Here is a 10,659-nt window from a genome sequence, read left to right as displayed (position 1 = left end):
ACAGCTGCAGAGAGAGTTGATGGCATGTTGTTTAGGACCCTTGGTCGGAGTCCTTCCTTTAATCCGCGGATGAATTTCCCTGCCCGCTCCCGATCATCAGCAAATAAGTTGGGGCAATGACGCTCCAACTCCTAGAACCTGGAGATGTAGTCTACCAGACTTGACGTGCCTTGGCAAAGTTCTAAGAACTCCACCTTTTTCCTCTCCCTCGCATGAGAAGGAAAATAGTTCTCCAAGAAAGCCTTCTTAAAAGCCTCCCAAGAAATAAACGAGTCTGTCGGGAACTGTATGTTCCGAGTCGTGTCCCACCAATGGCGGGCGGCACCCAAAAGTCTGAAAGTACCATAAAGAGTCTTCTTGTCTTCTGGGACTACCAAAACTTGGAAAACTCGCTCTACTTCCAAAATCCAGTTTTCAGCTGCATCGGGGTCGGGCTTGCCTGTGAAAGTTGGAGGATCGAGCTTTAAGAACTTTTCATATGATATTGTCGCAGGGTGGCTTGGTTCTGGGGTAGGTACTTGGTTGTGTGCTTGATTTCGCATGGCGCTAGCCAATGCGCTTAAGGAATCCATGATGAATCCCCGCTGATCTGACCATTCGTCAGATGAACCCTCGTTCGACCCTCGAACCATCCTTAAAATAACCAGATGATACATAAGTCAATACTTGAAGGAGAAGAATGATATCAAAAAGTTTATCGTATTTCCGAGTAATAGAGATTACAAAAGCCCAGCAGTGCTGGTATAAGAGGGCACTTACAAAAAGTTAAAACAAAAACTGTCCACGGGTACAAAGACCAACGAGTTTATATCCTTTAGGGATGATGAGAGTACTTCCTCAAGTACTCTCTTGCGATACCCGTGCGCCTTAACCCGCGCAGAGGGGGAAAATGATGCAAATCCTCATTTGGGACTCCTTGCCCGTGAAGAGGAGTAGTGGGGAAGTAATGTGGCGAGGCATCCGGTGCATAGGGCGGCGAAGCCGGAGTGTACACCGAAGAATCCGGTATGTACTGCGGTGAGTCTGGGGTTGGTGTGTATATTGGTGAGTTGGGGGAAGACATATGAGTGGGTGGAGCGACGTCTTGAGCACTCTCTAAGGGTAATATTTGTCCATCACACGATGGTGTGTCATAAGTACCCTGGACTGAGGATGCTGTGTCCTCCAGATCTTGTGTTGCAATCGCCCTTCTATTGTATGCTTCCCCGAGTTTACAATTATCTATCGTATGTCTTTCTTCACCACAGAATTCGCACCCTATTTGGGCTTGCCAGGGGGATTCTGCTTCAGAGGATTCCAGAGAAGTGTGCCGATTAACTAGGACATGGTTCGGTATACGACTTCCTTCCCGAAAGTGCACTGCTGCCCATGTCGCGGCTAGCGGTGCCTGGTAGGCATCTGGAAGTGTAAAGCCCCATGAATCCGCAAAAGTGGGAGGGGGCGGCCTGCTGGTCCAATGATCTGAACCGGTAGTCGAACGCTCAAGTCTTCCTACCACAAAACTTCTGCCCCTTACAGAACAACAGCGCGTTCTTCTTGCGCCTTTTCTGCGTCCCAATCTTTCACCATCCGGAGGGTTCATTTTCTTTGAATCAAGGAAAAACCCAAAAACTCATGTAAGGTATACTCTAGTCTAATAGAGTAGAGAAAGAGAAATAAATTACTTACAGCGTGATGCGGATGCTCGATGACCAAGAATCACTGTTTTCGATTTGCTCTGATACCAAGTTGTAACACCCCAAAATTTCGAACCTTATAATTTTCTTGAAATAGTTGGGAAATTCATTTTCTTTACAGAGTTTATTTCTAAAATCAGCAGAAACGATTTCTTTTAAAAGAAAGAGGGAAGGTTTGACAACCTTGGGCACGTTAGCGAGAAAACAAAGATTTACCATGGACGATCTGCAATAATACTTAGGAAACTGTTTCTTTTATTTAAAGAGAGTATCAAGTTTGTACAAAATTTGGGTTTCCTCAAGAGAAAACCGTATCAAAAACCAAAATGTCCAGGAGAAGAACTACGAGCAGAAACAGTGGATCCTTAAATCATCTCGCAGTCGCGCCATCGCCTGATGCACCTAATCGTCACCTGTACCCATGAGATGGGTTAGTTTTGCGAAAAACTAGCAGGAGAGTACAAAGACAGGAAGAACTAAATTAGGCATAGATAATTTATGCAGCAGGTAGTAACGAGCAAACTAAGCAGATAGAATGAAGGAATAAGCTAAGTACAACAAACTGAAAAGGTGTGCATGCTCAATTTAGTTATTACTTGATAATCGGCCATGCGGGTACATACATGGCACGTGAGTCGAAACAGTCGAGTTCAAGCCGAGTGTTCATTATGTTAAGTATTTTAATATACCTCGGTTGTCTGACTGAATCCTATTCCTATGGAGACGACCGATGGTCGAGAGAGTAAGTCCCCAAGGCCTGATAGGGATGCATCCAACTTCTGCAGAAGTGTTAGGCTAACTTATGTATCCCCTATCCTCCGATGACTGGGGAAAAATGGGTCTTTTGCCCTTTCTGAAAGCCATAAATGGACTGTCTATCGGAGTTGGTACCCTTCGTCCTCTCTCTTGACGAAGCAAGGTTTAATTGAGCGCGACGGGGTTTCTTAGCCGTTGCCTCATTCTTCATGCTCTGGTCCATTAGACCGAAACGAGCATCTTGCCTATGAAGGCGATCCCACTCTTATATGTGTTTTCAACAACTTGCACTAAGCATTAATCGAGGTCATAAGATTCTCTCATCCAATCGTCGTAGTACTAACATGTCTCGCATGTTTAAGAAGTACACTTACGAGAAAAGGGATACAGGTCCTTAATAGGAGCCTCGGGAGTGTGTTTCGCAAAGATATAATGTTTTTTAAAAACTATTTTAATATATCAAATCTTTCGAAACGACACACAATCTTGCCAACATAAGGCATGTGATTTTCTCGAATCTGACATCCGATGACGCAGTGTCTGGGTGCTATGTAAGTCACGACACTGGTTTTGGTAAATGGGTTTCACAAAGGAACCTATCACCCAATAACTCGATCTTGCCCCAGATCAAGGGTTTTCCCAAAACATATCGGGTGGAAAGAGGAATAGGTATTCTTCCCGAATACACTGAGTCTATGGCAAGGAAAAGAAACAAAAGACAATAATGCGAAAAGGAAGTGCCTGGGCGCGAAGCGCGACGGCAAACAGGAACTGCGAAAGCAAGGGACAAGGATCGCGAAACCGCGTCCTTGAATTAAAAGACAATAAGTAGTAACTATGAAAGCAAAAGCCTGGGTGCAAAGCGCGACGGCAACAGAAACAGAAAGTGCGTAAGCAAAGGACAAGGACCGCGAAACCGCGTCCTTGAATTAAAAGACAATAAGCAGTAAATACGAAAGTAAAAGCCTGGGCGCAAAGCGCGACGGCAATGCGAAAGCAAAGGACAAGGATCGCGAAACCGCGTCCTTGATTTAAAAGTGTACTTATATACGTATATGTATATAAATATATCATTAAGTCCTTTCGATCATCAATTATTTAAGCTTGATTTAATTATTTAAGTCCTTGTGCAATTTCTCCTACCTTGGAGTATTGCGAGAATGAAGCCGTCTACGAACGTAAGTGATCGTCGGTTTAGTTCGCGGGGCGCGAACGGGCTCCGTTGCGTAACACTGCAAAAGTACGTAGTTTAGCATGTATAAAATGAATATAGGTAGGGAGAAAGCTCGGTTTCTCCGCAACTCAATGCAGGGGTCATTGGCCCGTACCGTTACGAAAGAGAACGGGGTAGGGTCCAATGACCCATGTCATTTAAAGGAGATGGGTGCAGGGGCCATCGGCCCCTGCCGGATATCTAAAGGAGGGCAGGGGCCATCAGCCCCTGCCGTGATAATAGTAAGAGGGGCAGGGGCCTTTGGCCCCTGCTAAGTCTTCAAAAGGAGGGACAAGGGCCTTCGAGGCCCTTGCTGGGTTTTTAAAAGGAGGGGCAGGAGCCTTCGGCTCCTGCCAGCCTTCTTAAAAGAAAGGGGCAGGGGCAGGGGCCGAAGGCCCCTGCCAAGGGAATGCATAGGGGAAGAGTGCAGGGGCCAAAGGCCCCTGCCGAGCCCTGGCTCGCCAGAAAAAGAGACAAGGGCCTCTGGCCCTTGTCGATTAAAAGAGGGGCAGGGGCCAAATGGCCCCTGCTTTGTTTCCGAGGGGTGAGGTAGGAGCCTTTGGCTCCTACCTCCTCTCTTAAGGAAGAGGGTAGGGGCCATCGGCCCCTACGTGGAAAGGGAAAACCAAAAGGGGGGGGGGGGCAGGGGCCATTGGCCCCTGCGGGACTAAAAAGAGGGGCAGGGGCCGATGGCCCCTGCCGGAAGGTGAACAAAAGGAGGGGGGGGGGGGGGGGCAGGGGCCGAAGGCCCCTTGCCGAAAAGGTAAGCAGAGGGGGGGAGGAGTCGCAGGGGCCCTTGCCTGCCGCTATCGAGAGGGAGACATAGAGAGGGAGGAGGGGGTTACCTGGGCTGCCGTGAAGGGGGGTTCGCCGGAGAGGGTGGCGCCGTGAAGGGGGTTGGCCGGCGTCGGCAAAGAGAGAGAGAGATAGAGTCGGGGGAAGAGAGAGCAGAGGGGAGAGAGACGAGAGATGAGAGAGAGAGTCTGGGGTTGGGGGAGGCTCGTAGGCCCTCCCCTCTCCCCTCTCGTCTTTTAATAGGGAGGGGGTGCACACAGGGCCCGCCCCCTGTGTCGCCGGAGAAGCCCCCTGCCGTGGGCTGCCAGTCCCCTCGAAAAGGGTTTTCGAGGGGTTGGCACGGGTTGGATCCGGGTCGGGTGTGGACCCGACCCGGGTCTGATCTTTTTTTAATTTTTTTTTTAACTGGTTTTTACAGTCATTGTGTAAATCATGATGGAACATATCGTTCACTAGGACAAAGCTCATAAAGAAAAATCGCAATAGGATATTCAAAAAGATTTGGTTCGATTATTTGATGAGTTTAGATGGGATGGATGTACAGATCGTGATGGAACACCTTCTATAAAAAATAAATCATGATCTCTTATACAACTGGTTGCAAGCCAATCGCGATCTCTTATAAAAAACAAATCGCGATCACTTTTATTTATGAAGGCCAAACATTACAATGATTTGTTCAGTGACACTTGTGTGTTACACTTATTAAAAAAAGAATTAAACAATTAAAGAATGTCATGTTACAAAAAAGAATTATAGAATTACAAGAAAAAATTATAGAATTACAATAAATAATTATCGAGATAAAAAAAATCACTATCGTTCATTCAGTGGCACTTGACGACTCAGATAGACTATGACATAAAAATTGTCTCTTTCTTTTTCTTGGTTGACTCTCTATCCTCAATGGCCTCTTGGTTTCCTTGATCTTATTATAAACATTGGCCATCATCTCTACCAGTGTATCATATTGTGACTGCATTTGTCTCCCTAAATTCCTCACCTGCTTCTGTAAGTCCTTATTCTCCCTCTCCAACATCTCTAACCTTGTGGCGGAGACTACCTTCTCTTTTGTGAGCTGTGTTTTCTCTTTATCATGTATTGCAACTGAGGTAATCGTTTTTGTAGCCGAAGGGAGACGATGGACGTGTTTTCTATGGTGGGATGCGATATGATGGGGCACGAGAGGGAGGCATGGGTTCTCAATATTCTCAATCTCCAGTTTTTGACGCATGGGTTTCCAATATTTTTGGAAATAGTTGGGATCATATTGTCATTCTTTATAATCATACGCTATGGCACGAACACCTCCTTTATTCCAGCTATCCAATTGTTCTCTATAGCGTTCGTGTCAATTCACGTTCCTAGCCTCACCACTATTCATCTTCTTTCTCACTTTAACATGCTTCTTTGGGGTAGACTGTCCCAAGCCAGATTGTAGGAGAACTCGACTACCATGCTGTAACTCGGCTTCATAATTGCTAAACAACCAAATATCACAGTCAGACAGTCTCGCATCCTCAACAACAACCTCTTGGTCCTCGTCCTCCCCATCTCCGTACGGTCTCCACATAACCTATACATTGCAGATTATGGTTTAGGTATAGACAATTATTCATGCTAATGAATGCTAAATATTAAAATTATTTATAATAATGAGTGCTAAATATATTACAATGACTGTTACTAAGAATGCTAACGATTACAATGACTTACACTAACGAAAGTTAAATGCTCAAGGGATAACGATTTATACTAAGGAATACAAAATTCTGCAACGATCATTACTTAAGAATGCAAATGATTACAACGATTTATACTAATGAAAGTTAAATGCTAAAGCGATAACGATTTGTACTAATGAAGACAAAATCCTGCAATGATGATTACTTACGAATGCTAGACATTTCAACGATTTATACTAATGAATGATAAATGTTGAAACGATTGTAAACGATTCTAAACCATTTACCTCATTTAATTGCAGACCATCTAAAATAAACTTAGCATGTATCGACCAAATCCAATATGAATTCTGACTCCAACAATAGAAATCGTCTTATTCACTTTGGGCTATATGGATTTAGATCTAGCCTTTAGAATTGACAAACCTCCTCCTCTTACAGAGTAGAGTACAACCGATTAGAAGGCTACCTCTAAGAAGTGGGAGTGCTTGAACAAACTTAGTCTGTTGCTTTTGCAATCTCGGGTGGCTAAAAATATTCGAGGTGTCATTCCTCACTGTAGGATAGTAAAAGAATTTCTGGGATCCATTGAGGCTCAATTTGTCACTTCTAATAAGGCAAGGGCCAGTACGCTCATGTCAAAATTAGTGCCTATGAAATATGTTGGTGACAGTCATATCCGACAACACATTTTAGAAATGAAAAATATTGTGACTCAATTGAATGACATGAAGTTCACCATCTCTGACTCCTTCTTGGTCCATCTGATCTTAACCTCATTACCAATTTAGTATGGACCCTTCAAAATCTCCTACAACACACATAATGATGAGTGGTCTTTTAATGACCTTTTGGCCAAGTGTGTTGAAGAAGAGAAAAGATTAAAGGGTGAGAGGGTGTTAAGTGCATATATGGCCTCTCATAAGAATAAACAGATGCTGAGGCCAAAGCCAAAGAAAAGCTCCTTCAAGAAGAAAAATCATAAGAAAGTCATCGAGGAGAGTTCAAACTCTCAGGCGAAAGTTAAATCACAATCAGGAGGCTCTTCTATCAAGTGTTTCTTCTGCAAAAAGATGGGGCATAAAAAGGTGGACTGTTTGAAGTATAAGAAGTAGCTCGAAAATAAATGTAATAAGTCATTTGTTTCTCATGAGTGTAATTTAATTCATGTTCCATTACATAGTTGGTGGATTGATTCTAGTGCTACGATAAACATTGTCAACTCTTTGTAGGCATTTCTGAACAAGAGGAAACCAACAAAGCATGAGAGAAGCATCTTTTCTGGAAATAGGATGTGTTTGCATGTCAAGAACGTTGGGACCTGCAAGATTGTGTTGGAGTTAGGATTCATATTGGATTTAGTTGATACATTCTATGTTTCATCCTATAGTCGGAAACTGATTTCAATTTCAAAATATATTACAACGACTGTTACTAAGAATGCTAACGATTACAATGACTTACACTAACGAAAGTTAAATGCTCAAAGGATAATGATTTATACTAAGGAATACAAAATCCTGCAATGATCATTACTTAAGAATGTAAATGATTACAATGATTTATACTAATGAAAGTTAAATGCTAAATCAATAACGATTTGTACTAACGAAGATAAAATCCTGCAACTATGATTACTTAAGAATGCTAAACATTTCAATAATTTATACTAATGAATGATAAATGTTGAAATAATTGTAAACCATTTACGTCATTTAATCGCAGACCATCTAAAATGAACTTAGCATTATCCTCCTTGACATTTATTCTAGCCCACCGACCGATCTTTGGAAAACCACAAATCGCAAAGCCACACTAAAGATGCAATGCTACAATATGCTCTCACGCCCATGCCTATAAAATCAATATATTAGTAAGACTATAACCTTCAATGATCTTAGTCTACAATTACCAAATATGTAATAAATAATTACCTGGACAAATGGCCAAAACCCTGTGATGATTTTTGTACCCTTACTCGCACGGTAAAGTTGACTGTACAAGTGTGCGAGCATAGCAACACCCTATGCATAGTTGTCGACTTCATCAAAGTCTTCCAAGAACTGCAGCCACAGGTAACTTAACCTTGAACCAGACAAATCTGAAAATAAAATAAGTCCAAAAAATTAAAGAAGGAAGTCACGCAACTCTTAGTAAGCTTTTTTAGATGCACATGTAGCGGACCGACCTTTCCATTTATTACGAAAAGAAGAAACTTTCATCAATGTGAAATTGCTTTCACCATAAATACATTGACCTCAGTCCTCCATCGACATTCTTAGAAGGGTCGTGCACTTGTCCCTTGCATTATAGTTTGAATCCCGTAATAGGACAGCACTTCTATGGCACTTAAGACCCGTAATTCGCGCCACATCTTTTAGGGTCATGGTGATCTCAAAAGAATCAAACTGGAATGTGTTCGTCTTATGATTCCACTTATTTACTAGGTGGGTCATGGTGTTGCAACACGTTTCAAAATAATGTTGGTCTAGAAGGCCACCGAAGTGCATATTTCATAATCAATCCTTCTGATATTCACTCAGTTGTTCATACCACGACAGAACTACATGCCACTAACATCGCTCTCTGAGCTTTTCACTTGGTGCTCTACTTCTCTTTTGACCTCCCTGTAACACAAAATAGCATATTATTCGTATCAATTGTAAATTAGTCCAATTTGTACTTCTACACGTCGTTGTACACAGTAATCGCTATAAATAATAATCGTTGAATACACGCTATCACAGTAATCGCTATAAATAGTGATTGTTATCACAGTAATCGCTATACAGAATCATACCTATAACAGTAAATCGTTCACAGTAATCGTTATATATAGTAATCGTTATACATAGTAATCGTTATCACAGTAATCGCTATTCATAATAATATCTATCACAGTAAATCGTTCACAGTAATCGCTATCACATTAATCGCTATACATAGTAATCACTATCACAGTAATACCTATCATAGTAAATTGTGACAGACATGATCGATTTATGTACCTTGATCACTCCTCTTCATCCCCTTCCTCCATCCTCTGTCTTTCTTATTGTTCTGCCGCCTCCCTTTGTTTTTCTACTTCTTCCTTTCATCGCCCATTCGCCTCCCTCCTTTGCTTTTTAATTTCTTCATTCTTTTTTATTTTCTTCTCTCCCTCCTTCTGCTTCTTCCTTTCCCTTTTCTTCTCTTTCTCCTCCTGCTTTTTTCTTTCCATTTCCTTCTATTCCTCCCCTTGCTTCTTCCTTTCTCTTTCCTTATCTTTCTCGTCCTCCTTCTCCTTCCTTTGCTTTTTCTTCTCTTCCTCGTCCTCTTTCTCCATCTTTTTTCTTTATCTTTTCTTCTCTTCCTCATCCTGATGTTTTTTTCTTTTCCTTTTCTCTTCCATCTTCATCATTTGCCTTTCCTTCTCTTCCTTCTCATTCTTCTTCAATTTCCTTTTCCTCTCCTCTTTATTCTTTTTTTGCCTTTGCCTCTCCTCCGCCTCCTCCTTCATTTGCCTTATCTTTATTTGCTTTTCAAAATATTTCTGCTTCATTATTTGCCTTTCATTCTTTTCCTCCTCCTTCTTCTTCTTTAATTTCCTTTCTCTCTCCTCCTCCTCTTTATTTTTTTCTCTTTCCCTCTCCTCCTCCTCCTTCTTCATTTGCCTTTTCTTTCTTTGCTTTTCATTCTGCTCCTTCTTCCTTTGCCTTTCTCTTTCCTCCGCCTTCTTCCTTTGCCTTTCTCTCTCCTCCTCCTCCTCCTCCTTCATTTGCTTTTGCTTTTTATTCTCCTCCTCCTTCTTTCTTTGCTTTTCCTTCTCTTGGTCATCCTTCTTCTTCTTCATTTTTAGTTCTTCCTTATTCTTTCTTTGCTCTTCATCCTTAATATCTGATGGATAATCTTTCACATAATACAATTCCAATGCTTTGTCCCTGTCTTTATCATTCTCAATCTTCATTATATTTTGGTACCTTTTATAACGCTCATATAGATGGGACTGACGGATAACTTCTCTAATAATCATCCCATAGAACGGCGAATGATTTCTTGTCTGACGAGCTTTAGACATTACTAACATGCACAACACATAAATTTAACCGCATCATTATATATTACAATCGCCTCCCCAAGTATATAATAATACAAATTATCCCATTCGTTAAACAATCACCAATATTACAAATCGTTGCAATATTTGGCTTCATAAGTAAAAATCGTTGTAAGAAATATACATCGCTACTGCTTTAAATGTATAAATCATTGATGTTTCAAACTTACAAATTGTTGTATAAATCATAACATTCATAAGTACATATCGTTGTAACGTTTGGCTTCATACGTAAACATTGTTGTACGATTTATCAAACTTAAGTATAAATCGTGATTGTTTCATTAAATTGTTATTGCTTCAAACGTATAAATTGTTGTTGCATCGAACATATAAATTGGTACTGATTTAAATGTATAAATCATTCATGCTTTAAACGTACAAATCATTGTAGAAATTTAGCCTTTATAAGTACATATCATTGAAATGTTTGGCCTT

This window comes from Nuphar pumila, chromosome 1 (genome assembly GCF_984573655.1).
Source record: "Nuphar pumila chromosome 1, dmNupPumi1.hap1.1, whole genome shotgun sequence".
Lineage (NCBI taxonomy): Eukaryota > Viridiplantae > Streptophyta > Magnoliopsida > Nymphaeales > Nymphaeaceae > Nuphar > Nuphar pumila.
This window is presented reverse-complemented; position numbering follows the sequence as displayed.